The sequence below is a fragment of the Rhinopithecus roxellana genome, chromosome 16, assembly GCF_007565055.1.
Source record: "Rhinopithecus roxellana isolate Shanxi Qingling chromosome 16, ASM756505v1, whole genome shotgun sequence".
In the NCBI taxonomy this organism is placed as follows: domain Eukaryota; kingdom Metazoa; phylum Chordata; class Mammalia; order Primates; family Cercopithecidae; genus Rhinopithecus; species Rhinopithecus roxellana.
This window is the reverse complement of record NC_044564.1, coordinates 58,886,758-58,903,881: the sequence shown is the minus strand read 5'-3', so window position 1 is coordinate 58,903,881 and position 17,124 is coordinate 58,886,758.

Sequence of the window (17,124 nt, the reverse complement as noted above, 5' to 3'; positions counted from 1 at the left end):
CTTAGCCCCGGATGCCCTTCTCCTATGGCAGACGAGGACAAATGGGCACAGCTTATGAAAGGATCATCTTTATGGAAAGGCTCTGTGCCCAGAAGTTCCATATGGAAGCTCAGCTCAGAAAAGTGCACTGTGGACCTGCAGTGTCACCTCCACTTAAACATTGTCCTTCCATGCATTTTAAATGAAGGACATTGAGCATAACTTTGTTTTAAAACAATGTTGATTGGCCTGTGGTTTAATATAGTGAAGCCCTATGGGACCACTGATCGACATACAACATTTGCTCTTAGGCTTAATTTTTTTTTTTTTTTTTTTTTTTTTTTTTTTTGAGACAGAGTCTTACTCTATCACCCAGACTGAAGTGCAGTGGCTCAATCTCAGCTCACTGCAACCTCCACCTCCCAGGTTCAAGTTATTCTCCTGCCTCAGCCTTCTGAGTAGCTGGGATTACAGACACCTGCCACCATGCCTGGCTAATTTTTGTGTTTTTAGTAGAGACGATAGTTCACCATGTTGGTCATGGTCAGGTTGGTCTCGAACCCCTGACCTCAAGTGATCTGCCCGCCTTGGCCTCCCAAAGTGCTGGGATTACAGGCATTAGCCACTGCGCCTGGCCAAGGCTTAATGTTTCAAACCCTCTCACTGTGTTTTCTGAGTCTAATTCTGGTGTCTGTTTGGATCCATTTTTCTGCTAGGCTAGAAGTTGTTATTCCTATCAGTTTTTGGTATGGTTGATTCTATTAAGTCCACTTCGGAACTTAAAATTTGGCTCTTTTAGAATTTTGCCAAAAATAAAGGGACTTAGAGTAGGGCTTTGAGGGTGTCTCCTAGGAATAAAGGACTTGTGAAGATGGTTGAGAGGGAAAAGATCATTTGGACCTTTGTAAGTAACTCCTATGAATAAACTAACCAAACCAAAGGGAGAAAAGAATCTCAAAAAGGCCCTGAAATAATGGCCATCATCATCATCTCTATTAACTAATAATTAGTAGCGTGAGATAATGAATTCCTAGTAAGTGTAGCCATTCACCACAGATTTGAATCCTGGTTTAATTAGAGCATTAGCTTCTTTGTTTGGAAAGCAATGATAAATAATTCAAATCCCATAGGTTGTAGGCTAACCATAAGGGTTAAACAAGATAACATATGTAAAAGTGTCTGGCACATAGTTGGTGCTTATTTTCAGTTGGGAATGTTCCCTTCCTAACAGTGTAATCATGATGGAATTGTCAATAAAACTGCCTCATCAGCCTGGCCAAAGGATGACTGTGTATGCAGTGGGAGGCCAATCACACTCTCTCTCCTGGGAATCTAAAACATGTGTGAGTCATTAACAATGAAGAACTGCAGGAGCTGAGTCTTTCTAATGGCAGCTTCTGAAATAAGAGTATATCGGTCCTTAAGTTCCTCATACCAGACTCCAGAGAACTCTCCTAGTTCCTGTCCTTGACAAGATCTAATTGTTCAATTTTGCCTTAGAGTCTGGGATCTACCCAGTCTCCTTGCTTCATAAACCATTTTTTCTCCTTTAGTTAGCCACTGGAGAGGTATATGCTTGCAAACAGAGTCCCAACTGAGACACCATGCTACCCTCTACAAAAATATGGCAATACTGACACAGAGGCACAGACTGTAATGATATTTTCTTTGCCATCACTCACCCCTCCAACCCAAGGAAAATCAACCAACTTAGTTTCTACTACTACACAACAACATAGAATAAACCCAGGTGCACATCAACAAGGGATTGGACAAAGAAAATGTACATATGCAGCATGGAAACTATACAGCCAGGAAAAATAACAAAATCATGTTCTTTGCAGCAACATGGATGCAGCTGGAGGCCATTTTCCTAAGCAAATTAACACAAGAAAAGAAAACAAAAAACTGCATATTTTCACTTATAAGTGAGAGCTACACACGGACATAAAGATGGGAGCAACAGACACTGGGAACTACTAGAGAGGGAAGGGAAAAGGGGACATGGGCCGAAAAACTACCTATTGGGTACTATGCTCACTACCTGGGTGACATGATCATCCTTACCCCAAACCTCAGCATCACACAATATATTCATGTAGCAAACCAGCATTTGTACCCACTGAATCTAAAATGAAAGTCCAAATTTTAACAAATAAATATATATTTGCTTTTAAAGACAATGGTGATAGTGCTCCTAACAGTGTAAAAATGGCTCCATGTTGACGGCTGGGAGCTGAAATAAATTTTTTGCCTAATGCAGATTCTCTCTTCTTTAAAGTCAACAACTACAGAACTCTGGACCCAAGGGAAGCACCAAGTGGTCACAAGAGACAGGGGCTTGCCCTCTTCCACAGCAAAGCTTAAAGAGCTTCATGGAACACGCTAAGGGCTGTTTTGTCACAGAAACAATCTATAAGAGCCACTCAGGAACAGTGCGTCTGTGAGAAGGGTCAACACCACAGTGTTGACAAACGAGGAAATTCCAGGATGTGGTTCCCAGCATGGCCAAGCCAAGGTAAGTTTCTACTCACTTACAACAATTGGAAGTTGCCCTTGAAGCTTGTTCTTAACAAGCAGGCCCCATGAGGCAAAGGAAGCTGTCAGTAGATGCTATTACCTACACTCCCCCTAGAAATCTAAGCCAGGAAAACAGATAAAGCAAAAACCAAGAGTGAAAAGCTAAGGTCCAAGAGAGCAAACTAGGAATCCACTGAAACAATGTGAAATTTAAAAAAAAAACTCTTAAAATAAAAGTATTCCTTGCAAGGAACAGCAACAGACATGCCCAAGGAGGTGGTGTCACATGGAATCTATTGAAACAAAATCATTTCTAATGCATGGATGATGCTCATTCTTTCTAGTAAGCCTAGAACGGCCCCCCTTCTTTAAAATTACAGAATTCTTTCTAACAGTTAATCAGCCTTTCCAACCATTTTATTCATCTCCACTTTATTCCTTTTACCACTTGCCACAGCTAAACTTTTTATTTTTCTTCCATCCGCTAATGTTTAACCTTATTCAAGTTCAGGCAACCAGAATGAAGAAATAGAAGACATATACCCCTGGCAACTCTAAAAACACTTTATTTCCATCCACCATTACTTCCTTTTCTTGCTTCTCTGAAGAGATATTTCTATAGTTGCCAGATTCAAACTTTTTCCCCGCCCTTTCCAGAAACGCCCTTCTTCTCCTTGACGACTTTGCCCTGGTGATAATCCTCTCTCTCCTCAATGTTCTCTCCCTCTACTTCTTTCTCTCTCCTCCTGTCTCTCACATCCATTCTCTCTATATTGGCTCCCCCAACCACACACATACACAGAGCCTACAGATAGAAGGCATTTTGATTCTCCCCTTCTCCCACTCTTTCTGGGAATAGAATAAATCCTATTATCATGTAATTCAAATCTGGAGAGGAGACAACCATTCTTTTAGCATAATAAGCCACATGTCCTTTAGGAGCAAGTAATTATTCTTTGTAGCACTAACGATCTGATTTTGTTGTAGGTGCTCTATCTAGAGGCACGGCCTGCTGCATCACATGTAGGGCCCAGTGCAAAAGGAAAATGTGGTGTCTCATTTGAAAAGCAGAGGAAAAGTGCCACTAAAAGTAGCAACATATTAACCTTTGTCCTTTGTTCAGAGGTCTCTCTGTCAACCTGTCATGGTGTCTTATTTGTTATTTACTGTTACGCTCCTTTAAACACAGTGATACTTGCTGGTTGTGTGCAGATCCTCAGAGGTTTCCAGGGGCCCTGTGCAGTGACTCAGTGCACAGTTAACCATCTGCTGTACCCCCTTCCCGCCAGTCACTAGGCTGACCTTCTTGGATGGGAACAAAGAATCCAGGCTCGCTTTCCCACAGGCCAATGTCTCCAACACACAGAGATGGGTGTTAGGCATCATCTGTGCCAGGACACACTCAGTACCTGAACGGGGTGTCCAGGAGGCTCATCCCACAAAGTTGCCCACTGTGCTGCCACAGCACTACATGCACCTGCCTGGGTGGGAATAAGGGACGGCAGCGGCAGCTTAGGCAAAGATGGGAAAGGAAAGGATAAGATCTGGGGTCCCAGGCGGCAGGAAGAACAGGTATCCAAGGAACCCTCCCAGAGATTCAAGACACCCAGCATGAGCTGAGGCTTTGATCGCTCCCTGTCCCCAACCCACATCAGACTTCATTCACAGAACCCAAACTCAAAGATAAAAATACTAATAATTTCAAGGCAGTAATAATAGAATCTCCACCACAACAGCCTCACAATACTCACAAAGAGCTAAAGATTAGACACCAGGAAATGCTTGCCAACAGACATAGCTAAAAGTAAGAAATTGGAAAGCATTTCTGCTTTCCAAATCTCATGAAAGAACATCTGATTAGTGGAGTCTATCTACTGCAACAGAGTCAGAGAAGTTAAATTTTTAGGTTTTATCAATGGAGGCTAGAGCTGGATAAGGCAGAGTCCCATATTTACCTCTTAATAGTCTTAACACCCACAAAGAGCTAGAAATTGGACAACGTGGACATGTAGTCATCACTGTGCTTGTGGTGCAACCCCAGAGCCTAATTTCCTGCTCTTTGTGGGTATTGAAACTATTTTTCCAATCTCCTCTATCATCATTCTCCCGTTATTCCTTCTGTGCACCCTTCAGTCCAGCCATGGGTAGTGACTTGCATTTTTCCAAGCAAGCTCCACTTTGGAGTTCCTCTACTTTTGCCAACAATATCCCAGAAATACCTTTTCCTTCATTTTAAATCTGTGGAAATACCATTCATCCTTCATGGCCCAGTTTAAACATCACCTTCTCTGACATTCCCAGTCAAAAGAAATCACCTCCTTCCCTCTGTATTCTTTCACCACTTAGTGTGTAAAAACCTATTCATCATGGTGTTAGCACACCCCCACTAGACTAAGATGTCCATGATGAAAAAATTTTATTGTTCTTTTTATAGCCCCTCTGCCTAGCTCACAGTCTAACATATATAACAAATGTATGTTGACAAAATGAATCTGTTGAGCTGAGCTAGAATTCTCTATCAGACTTGCTCGTAAAGTGAAGGAAACTTATAAATACTAGTAAACGTACAAACAGGATATGAATGCCGAATCCATTAGAGCAGAATGAAGTAATTATGGAGCAGAAAAGATAGTTGGTATCTCATAATAAGAGAATAATGTAAGGTATAAAACCGCTCTCTTGCTCTCCTTCCTCAGAGGAGTCTAGAATATGGAACTCATCAAGCTGAAGTACCAAACAGAAGCAACTTAAGTGTCTGTTATTTATATATCTCCCTCTTGCGGTAATTAGAGAGCCTTCATTTACTGTTACAGTAGTTATAATTAGAATTTAATAGAAACAAGGCACTCTTCACTTTTTAAAAAACTGCAATATTCATGTGATTTGAGGTGCATAAATCCAGTTTCAGCTATCTATGTATCCTCAAGGTCCTAGTCATAAGCAACATAGACAAGAAGAATATACAGTTGGCCCTTGAACACAAGTCTGAACTGCACAGGTCCACTTACAAGTGGATCAAGTGGATTTTTTCTTTTGACAGAAAGCAGGAAAATACAGCATTCACAGTATGCAAAACCTTGAAACTGTGCTGACTTTTCATTTATATAGTTCCCCCAAGCCTGAGTATGATGAGATTTGGGTATGACTGGATTGGGATATGCAGATGGTCCCAAAACAAATCCCTCACGGACATCGAGGGACAACTGTATATAAAATATTCCAGTGGGTCTTTTCTTCTCAATGACATCCGGTACTTGATTTTTTTTCTTTTTCAGTGAAGACAGATATGCCAATGAAGATGCAGGATGAATGTCAAATATTTTATAATGTAAAGATTCAGATTCTTTAATAGAGCATTTTTCTTTGAATACGTAAGATTCTTCCAGTACCTTAACTACTCTCTTTGGAAATTAGGCCCTTTAGATAGACCATTACATGGGATTTGCATCTAAAACAGACGGTCCTTTAGAATTGACCATAGGAGTACTGTTGTTTTGGTAATGGTCGAGTCCACCATACTTCATGAAACCATGTATAATCACCTCTGACAATTCAGAGTCTTCTTTCTCTGAATTTATCTAGTATACTTAAGGTTTTTATTCAAAAGTATTTATTATTGGGTACACACAGACATAAAGATGGGAACAATAGACACTGGGGACTCCAAAAGAAGGGTGGGAGAGAGGGAGTGAGGCAACAGCTGAAAAATTTCCCATCGGGTACTGTGTTCACCATCTCATCTCTGGGTGATGGGATCAATAGAAGCCCAAAACTTAGGATCACACAATATATCCCCGTAACAAACTTCCACATGTATGCCCTGAATCTAAAATAAAAATGGAAATTTTATATATATATATATACACACACAGGTATATATACATGTGTGTATATAAGTATATGTGTGTATATGTATATATGTATATGTGTGTATGTGTATATATGTGTATATACGTATATGTGTATATGTATATATATGTGTGTATATATGTGTGTGTGTATATATATAGAGAGAGAGTATGACTGTCTGCCATGTTCAATACACTTTTCAGGATAGAAATAAAATGAAACACGATCCCACCTTCAAGGGGCTTACAATCTAGTAATGGAGATAAATGATCTACCTAATAACAATAAAGAAAATGATAAATAAAAGACCAACTTCAGTGGTTCTTAAAGTGAGTACAAGTGATATATGCAGGAGATTTTTAAACATATGTTTCTTTTACCTTAAGATTTAAAAATATTTCAATGCCAGGTGTGGTGGCTCAAGCCTCTAATCCCAGTACTTTGGGAGGCTGAGACTGAAAGATTGCTTGAGGCCAGGAATTTGAAACCAGCCTGGCCACCATAGTGAAACCCTGTCTCTACTAAAAATACAAAACTTAGCTGGGTGTGGTGGTGGGCACCTGTAATCCCAGCTACTGGGGAGGCTGAGGTGGGAGAACTGCTTGACCCCGGGAGGCAGAGGTTGCAGTGAGCTGAGATTGTGCCACAGCACTCCAACCTGGATGACAGAGACTCCATCTCAAAAAAATTTTTTAAATGGTATTTCAAAAGAGCATCCTAAGTGATTCTAATATGCACATTCCCCCTCTTTAAGGGCCACTGAACTAGGAGTTCAAAAGACGTAAAGATTACTTCTTGGATGCGGGCAGTAAAAATTAGGATGACTTTGAGAAAGAAATGACAAGTTTAGTGCTGGGTAGTTCTGTGACACAGGAGTGTGATCTCCAATATGTACAGGGATCAGGCAGGTAATGTAAATAAGTAAATTAGGTCAATCTAGGTCAAGTTGATGTTAGGGAGTGCTGGGAATTAGGGCAAGTTGGAAAACACCCTTTTTTATGTGGAATAACTACTTCCCAGCTCCAGCCAACTGTCCCATATAAGAGAAAAAGACTAATAAAGATGGATTTTCCATTTTTTCAAGGGATACCATATATTTGAATTTTCTGGCAATTAATTTAAAACAGTTTAAAAAACTATGCAGTCCTACAGTGCTCGGGCAAAACTAAACGTGTGCCGATAACATTTGGCCTCTGGACTGTTAGTCATTAATTGAACCCACACTATTTCAGGCTCTGTGTGAGGTGCTAGAATACATACAACAATTTTGTTGCCTGCAAAGTGCCTACAGTCCAGAGAAAATTGACGAGAAAATGGATGATGATTGGGTCATATAGCCAGAGTCTCACAAAACTGTGAGTGCAAAGGAAAGAAAACTCACTGCTCAATGTAAAGAGACCAGCAGGAAGTATTTTCCAGTCCTGACATGAAGAAATAAAGAAACAGGCCAAAGCTAGCAAAGGCTCCAAAGGCAACCTCTAGTTGCCCTTGCTGCTCATCAGATCAGACACTCCTGTCAGCACCAATGACAGTTTACAAATGCCATGGCAACAACCTGAAGTTACTACCTTTCTTCTAGAAATTTCTGAATAACCCACTTTTTAATTTGCATGTAATTAAAAATGGTTATAAATACTGCTAGCCAACAGCCCAACACTGCTACTCTGGGTGCACTGCCTGCAGGTTTCCCTGCTCTACAAGGAGCAGTCACTCTGCTGTACACTGCTACTTCGGTGAACCTGCTTTCTTCCACTGCCAGCAGAATTCCACTGAATTCTTTCCTGAGCAAAACCAAGAACTCTCCTGGGCTAAGCCCCAATTTTGGGGCTCACTTGCCCTGCATCATTGGGGTTATGGAAAGCTTCAAAGAGGAAATGACATGTGAGTTCCATCTAGAAGAATGAGTAAGCATTTTCCAGGTTAACAGCTAGAAACAGGAACAGGCAAAAGGAGGGCTATTTATAAGGCTCAGAAATATGAAAGTATCCCTCTCTAAGAAGATCATCAACTCCACTAGGGCAACATACTTTTTTTTTTTTTTTTTTGAGACAGAGTCCTGCTCTGTTGCCCAGGCTGGAGTGCAGTGGCGCAATCTCGGCTCACTGCAAGCTCAGCCTCCCATGTTCACGCCATTCTCATGCCTCAGCCTCTCGAGTAGCTGGGACTACAAGTGCCTACCACCACGCCTGGCTAATTTTTGTATTTTTAGTAGAGACGGGGTTTCACCTTGTTAGCCAGAATGGTCTCGATCTCCTGACCTCGTGATCCGCCCACCTCTGTAAACCAAAGTGCTGGGATTACAGGTGTAAGCCACCACGCCCGGCCTACTTATTCTTTCTTTTCAGTGCATTTTATCCTAGACTGAGCATAGAAGACCCTCTATAAATAGCTTTGACATGTTGTGAGGCTCAAGGATACGAGATAAATAGTAAATAGTTTTCCTTAGTGATATGTACGAATTATCATAATCTCTATAAAGCCCAAAACCCTTGATTCACTTAGGCATACCATGATGTAACAAGGTTCTTCAATTGGGAAGAAAAGAAAGTTTGAAAATCATGAAATTCCCTTCCCAAAGTCACACATAGCTAACTTTCAATTGCTCACAGGTTGATTGTCTAGTAATAATAAATTCATATTCTTTGCAGTTCTCTTTCCTCTTTGATTTCTTTTCGTCTTATTCCATGATCATATTATCTCCATCAGAAATTCAAGTAGGAGCCAGGTATCCGGCACATCCACTTGGCTACACATTAATAGCTTTGAGATAGAAACTGAGGTACATCAGACTCATCAGCGATTTCCACATTTTCTGACAATTTTAACCATCAGATTCTTCAGATCCCCCATTACTATGGATGAATTGAGTCAGCTAAACACTTCAAAGTCCAAGAGGACTGATGTTTCAGACTGCCTTGTTCATAAAGGGATATTGACTCATAACTCCTTTTGCCACAGAAACTAAGACTTCTAAGCAGAAACACAATTTCTTCACTTAGGCTCTAGACAACAGCTACTAGTTCTCATGAGGACTGATACAGCTGAACACTTTCTAAGAGGAATGGATGCGATTTCAAACTGTGCTTGTCTTCAAGCAACAGAGTTCAGAAATTCATATTATTTTGTGTTATGAGCAAGAAATGGAAACACGAAAATATATTGCCATGTGATATACTATGGAGAAACAGTAAGGAGTAGTGCAAAAGCAGAAAAGGTGAAAATAATTTTCTACCTCAGTTTTCCAAAGCCTTTAAATCTATCAGGGTTAAGGAAACAAAAGAAAATATTTCTTTTCCAAACTATCTATTTCTTGGTACATAAATCTCCTTCACTGAAAACACTTTTCTCTCTATTCCCTCCCCAACCCCCAATTTATATAGTCCACTGAAGTTTTCCTCAACATCATTTACTAAATAGATCACAATCTACTCTTTCCCTGAGGCAACCATTTCAAGAGACACCTTCCCCCAATCTGGGAATTTCTCAAATAAATCAGCCCATTTGGACTTTCCTCCCTCAATATATTTAATGCTGTAAACACATTGTGAAGGTTATAAAAGCTAAAATTCTGCTCTAAAATGTCAACACATTCGAGGTGTAGGCTGAAGGTGCAGAATGACTCCGAAGGGCAAAGTCAATTACCTCTTCAGTTTGTTGAGTCTCCAGAACTATTTTACAAATGTTTTTGTTAAAATAATAATCCTCCCCCACAAGAGAAGGCTGTGCCAAGCACTTTTCCCCTTCATGTGGTTTTGGAGGAGAACATTTGCAGAAGAACCTACATTTCTGTCTTATTTAAACTTAGATCATTACAAGATTTAAGCGCATCTTGTCCCACAGCCAATACCCGTGGCTATCTGTGTAAATATAAATCAATAGTGAAGAATGAGAACTTGTTTGAAATGTAAATTCTCACATTTGAGGCCAGGTTATGCTGTGAAACCAGCATCTCCCTATTTTTACTTGTTTCTGTCTAGCAAGCAACAGCCGGTGGACCAAATTCGACCCATGGCCTGTTTTATGCAGCCTGTGAGCTAAGAATCATTTTTATATTTTTAAGGATTATAAAATAAAAATAAAATCCACAAAGAATAATATCCAAAACTGAATGTACCATTTTAGGCCCCTAAGCCTAAAATATTCACCATCCAGGTCTTTACAGAAAAAGTAAACTGACTCTTGATCTAGGCAAATAGACACTTTCCTATTGTTCGGGTCCTTATCAAATTTCCAAGCACAGTTAACTCTACCATCTTCACTTAGACAACTTATGGTATCAATGATTCACAAAAATAAGAGAAAGCTCTTGCACATTTGACTCTGTGATTCATTTTGTGTATTGTCTTGGTTTAGGTTCACCTAGAAGCATAGAAGCAAACCACAAGACAAAGATTTAAGTGTAAGAGTCTTATGTGGAGATAATCCCAGGCAGCACTGATAGGAAAGGAGGAAGTGAGATAGGATGGTGTGATGGTTAATATTGAGCGTCAACTTCATTGGCTTGAAGGACCCAACGTATTGTTCCTGGGAGTGTCTGTAAGGGTGTTGCCAAATGAGATTAATATTTGAGTCAGTGAACTGGGAGAGGCAGACCTGCCCTCAATCTGGGTGGGTACCATGTAATCAGCTGCCAGCTTGGCTAGGATAAAAGCAGGCTGAGGAATGTGGAAGGACTAGACTGGCTAAGTCTTCTGGCCTCCATCTTTCTCGCATGCTAGATCCTTCCTGCCCTCAAACATTAAACTCCAAGTTATTCAGCTTTTGCACTCTTGGATTGACAGTAATGATTTGCCAAGGGCTCTCTGGCCTTTGGCCACAGACTGAAGGCTGCACTATTGGCTTCCTGTTAGTCTTGTCCCTCTAGAGAAACCTGACTAACACAGTCAGGGAAGCAGCCACTAACTGTGTGTGTCAGGGCGGGGGCGGGGGATGTGAGCAGTTAACAAGCAAATTTTCTATTGTGGGTAATCAAGTTTAAACCTGCAGGGGAACTCCAGCTGAGAGTTATTTCACATTTGAGGTGGCATCTCAGAGTTCTTCCACATGTGAGGTGAGGGACATAGGGCAGGAACACATCAACTCTCATCAGATCTTGGTTGATGGCTCCTCCAGAATCATGTACTTCTCCAGTGCTTCTCGCTTGCTGCTCAGCTGAGGCCAGCCGAGTGGCCTTTGGTCATCACAGAAAGCCTTCAGTGGATGCTAGTGGCTAGAAATCAACCGAAGATATGGTTTGAGGAGATAGGGGTAAGGCATTAACACCTGCTACATTGTATTTCTTACAATGCCCTACATTTTAAATAAGCTCCAGACTGTCACTGTTTCTCCAAGGTGGTTGCCATTTCTACAAAACAAAACTTAGAAGGGTCAGTGGGAAAAACTAAAGTCTCTACTTCCACAAATTATCTTTTTGTACCTTCATCCTACCACGCATAATAGATGTTCCTTGCGCTTAGTCAAGCACTTTTTTCAATCTAGATTGCTTTTCTCCCCAGGGGTCTAAGCTCCTAGCTAACATGCCCTTGGCAGGCTGTAGTTACTGAGCTTCCTTGCCCATTCACAATGAATAATGGGCTTGAATACACCTATGAGTAGCTCATTGAATTCCCTGAGTTCTAGACACACCTCCTGTCCCCCTATATAGCCATAATCTTATCTCTGAATGGTAATCATGGGTACCTATCCTTGTCAGTATAGTATAGTAACTCACTTCTTGGCCTACTTGTTTACATGCATGAGGAACCCATAATGTTCAAGCTACAGTCATAGCTTTAGGATTACTGGAACCATTAATGTGTCCTGTAGTAGGAATGTCCTCCCCATCTACTCTGACTGGAGACCAGAACCTGTGGTTTAGTAGAGACTAAATTTGTGGGGATGAGAAGCACAAATTCCCCACATAGGTCACTGGGAATAATGGAAATGGAGTCATTCCTTCTATATCTTGCTTGCCAGAATCATCTTCCCTAACTATTGAGGACACAACCCTGTATAATGGACATTAGTTCAAAATATGTATCACACCATGAAAAAGAGTAAGTAGCCCAACCATGAAGGGTACATTCACCAAGATGGCTGAATGTTGCAGTGCTTTAAGAGGCCATTGCAACAGTTCCAGCAGGTACCACTTCCAGAATGGGGTGGTGTATTTTAAGATCTGTGGATCCCATGGTAGTAAGGTGCTCATCATCATACCTTTTTTTCCTGAAAAAATTGGTTGCTTAATCCAAAGTGATGCAGACTTCTGTGACAATAAATCAAACGATAAGCACGTAATCACTCTGCGTCCTCAGACAGAGGTACCAACTAAGGCATTGTATACAAGGAAGGCAAACCCATGCCCAGAACCCATAGTAACATAAGAAGAAATGAATTGCAGCCCTCTCCAGGTGGAAGGGGTCCAGAGTAATCAACTTGCCATCAAGGAACTAGAAGATTTCCTCAAAGAATGGTAGTACACTGAGAGCTCAGCATCGGTCTCAACTGCTGACATTTTGGAGAGGCTTCAAGTGGCAGTTGGATCAGCCTTGGTGAAAAAAGAGTCCTTGTTGTTGGGCTCATGGATAGTCTCCCTCTCTGTCACTGTGGCTACTTTAATTATGAGTTCATTGTACAAATACTGATGGCCAAAGACAAAACTTCACTGGCTTCTACTAGGTAAGTCATTGATGTAACCTGTTTGTTTAGGGTCTCCTCTGGGGGGCATCAATAGAAAACACTGATTTGCAAATTTTGTGCACAATGCTATAGAACTAACTACACATCTCTTCACTACATCAATTCAAGTTGATAGTCAGGTATACTCTGCAAAACTTTGTACAACGAGAGCATTTTCCCTCATCACTGTCTCCTAGGGCCACTCTTGATTGTGGCTGTAGTGCAGCAACAGTTCATACTACAACCCTTCTGTGATCCAGGCCTGGATACTTTCCTCCTCTATCAGTTGGTCATCGTGAACCCCTAGAAGCCATAGGCATGTGAGCTAAAGAAGAGGCATCAGTACAACAGGGGTAGGTGGCATGGGAGCCTCAGCAACCTATTCACTCAGCTGTGCCCTGGGGACCTGCTCAGGCCTAAGTCCTGAGTATACTATTTTCATCATACAATAGATTGCTACTGTGTTCTCCCAACTTTACCTCTTAATAGGTCTGACAATATCTAACTCATCACAATGAGCTTCAATTGTATAATCACTTAATGTCCTCCATGAGGCTGAAGAGCATGCCAGGAACTGCATCTCAAACAATGAATACTTTTCTGCTGCAGATGGCATGGCTTTGTTTCAAGGGTCTGTTCTATGACTCTCCTATTGGGGTTTGCCAGAGACCCTGTCACAGATACCTCTAATAACTTGAGATCTGCTGAGTCATATGGCCCAATCAGCTGTACTGAACTTGTACTGAAAACTGATACTGCTATAGAAACCTCTCTTTATACGGCATTCAAAACTGGTAGCCTTATGAGTCACAGGATAAATGAGTTGGATATATTTCTAAATTTGGTTGGTGCTATATCCAAGATTTTCATAACAAGTATATGTCTATTTCTTAGTGGTAGGAGGTACAAAGGAAAGTCAATCATAACATGTATCCAGACCCCTGATCCCTAAAAACTTCATCTCGGTGGCAGGCCCCTGCATTTGGTAAGCTTTATCTCCCACCCAAGCCTGTGTCTTACAAGAGCATCCAGAATGCTTGCCAATCCCTGTTTCCCAGGCTCAATTAACATGATACTGTAATAATAAAATGAATATGATAAAATATTAAAAATGCCAACAATATACCAAAATTCTAATGTAAACTTTCATTACCAAACTCTTAGGGAACAGAATCTAAAAATTAAATTCCCATGAAACTTAAAGCCCCAAGTAATTAGAGTATCAAGTTATTTTGCTCTCATGAGTTAGAAGTCCTAAGAAACTGAAGTCCAAATTATTTCTCCCCAATTTCTTCTTTTGGTCAATTCAATTTCAGAGTTCTCAATGCCTGGGTGGAATTAGGAGTTCTTTAGCAGAGATACTCTTTAGCACAATGGTTCTTTAGCACTATGGTCTTGCACTGAAATGCAATTAGTTTCTTTAGGAAACTACAATTTAACTTACAAAGTTAATTTAATTCAATGGCAAGTCTTTATTGCACCTGGATTCTTAAAGTTTAAGTAGTTAGGCTATGCATTGGTCTTATACCCACCACATTTAGAAGGCAAGCAGGTCCCTCAAGGAATTTGCTCAAGGTCATATAGCTAGCTAGTAAGTGGTAGCACCAGTAGGCAAATCCTAGGCAGCTGCCCTGAGAGTCTGTGCTCCTAATCCTCCTCACTGGCTTCAGTTTTTCTGAGGTGCTGGTTAATCTATGCCAGGTGTTGAGAATACATCATCTATGGGCTTCAGCTCACTTGGACTTTAAATTCATTAAGAGATTAATTTGGTTACTATATATTTGGCACTATATATTCACCATATTTTAAGGGAAAAATACATTGTGTTTTCCCTCAGAGGATAATACAGTCTTTTTTTGAGAAGCAGCAACTACTGTCACCAGATGTTATTTGAGGAAACTTTCTTTTCCATCTGCTATATTTAAAGCCTTCTAATTTCCATTTCCCCTTTGAGGTCCTAGATTCTGGCACCCCAAGACTGGACTAAGTATAGGCTCTATCTAGTAACATAGCATCTACATTATTTTGTGAGCAGTCACTTTCAGTGCTGTACCACAGTGGCTTAAAAAAAAAATCTAACTCTTAATAAAGAATTCCTGAGACCTAAGAAACAAACTCCAAGGTAATGTTTTCCCTTATTCATAATGAGCTAGCTTAGAGTTAACTGGGAACAAAATGGTGGTTGATCACTTTTGACCCTGAATACCAACTGTATCATGCTGAACCCAACTATATCCCTCTCACATCACTCTCCTCATCCTTTACCCTTAATTCAGAATGGAATTTGGGTCAACCAATCTAATTCTATCTATCTAGCATACACAAAACTCAGATGACTTTGACTTGACAAGCAGTAAATACTGTACTGCTTCCAATGTGTAAAAAGTCTGTATTTGGAAAGGCGCTTTTCCCAATATTGGCCTCAGTTAAACCCATGTGGCTTATATTCAAGTGATAGTCTACACCCTGAAGACATCCAAGCCTTTTAAAAACATCCCCTGACATCAACACCTGCTGAGAGAAAGAATGACATGTACACTTCCTGTGGGAAGCTCCACTTCTGGAGATGAAAGGTCTGGGCTATAAATGCCCAGTTTCTCTAACTAATATTGGTAGTTATAGTTAAGTCAGCCCATCTTCACTCCTTCAAGAGAGGCATCTCCACCAAGGGAGGAGATCCTCCACATGGAAAGAAAGCCTATAATTAGAGAATAAGCATTTTCTCCTACAAATGACTAGGAAGATTCCTGCACATAATCTTAGAAAATAAAGTTTTGCTTTTTATTGAAGATTTAAAGACCATGAAATGAAAAAAAAAAAAAAAAGGTCCTCATGCTCAAAAATAAACAAGGGAAAACATAGATTAGGTTAGAATCTATGTAAAGTAGTAGTATATCTTGTCTCTAAATCACACGCATACATACATTCTACTTCTAACGGCTATTATGAATTCAACCAATTTTTAAGGAAGTCAAAGCAAAGGAGAAGAAATAAAAGGACAATAGTTAGGTCTCCTTTATTTCTTCCAGGCAGGCAAGGTCCTGGAAACCAAAACTGATGAAGAAAAGCTTCTGCTGATGAATTCTAAGATGACATTCATGATCAAACATACTTCCTCAGCATATGAGAATTACCAACCCCTTCATCCTTTCACTGCTGAAACTACCTTTGCAAAGATTATGATAGTGAGAGGAATCTAGCATGGCTGACTTCATCTTGCTTCTGGCCTTCCTTACCCATCCTTATCTGTTCCTGGGCATAGATTAGGCTAGCCATGGGAAGAATTTAGTTAATAGTTTAACTTTAAAGCAAGGATGGTAATAGCCCTTCCCAAAACTTAACCCCCTTTGTAAAACTAATGAAAGCCTACAAGATTGGGATTATGAGAGGGGCCTGAATTCTGCTAAGATGCAGGCATAGTTAAACTATTACCAGCCATCGTTCAGGAGGTCACAAGACTTGTAACTTCCCCAGTTACTCCTTTCGGTAGCATCACTATCGCAGAATCTCAAATTGACCTTTTGAGATATCTTTTCAGACTTATGCATTTCTGGTGACTGACTCCACCCAGACCCACAACTCATGACTCAAGTGGTCCTGTGGCCCCCACCCAGAGGCTGACTCAGCACACAAGGACCATTTTTCCATACCCCTATGATTTCATTCCCAACCAATCAACATTCCCCATTCGCTAGACCCCTGCCCACCAAGCTATCCTTAAAAAACCCTAACCTTTGAGCTTTCAAGGGAGACTGATGTGAGTGATAACTCTAGTTTCCACATATGGCCAGCCTTGTGTTAATTAAACAGTTTCTTTACTTTAATTCCATGGACTCAGTGAACTGGTTTTGTCTATGCAGTGGGCAGGAAGAACTTGTCAGGTGATTATATAGCCCCTTTTGTTGCATGGAAAGTGAAGATATTGATGTTTTCTCTATCTTATCACAGGAGGCTGAGTAAAACTCAAAGCAAAGTAAGGAAGGGCTTTATAAAGTGCAAAATGAGCCACACAGGTTCACTGACAGCCCTCTTTCCCATGTAAGGTGAAAGTTTGTTTTCTTCATTAGTTGCTTAGTTTGGGTCAGTGTTACTTGATTTCAGGCTGTGCTTATCCATCTA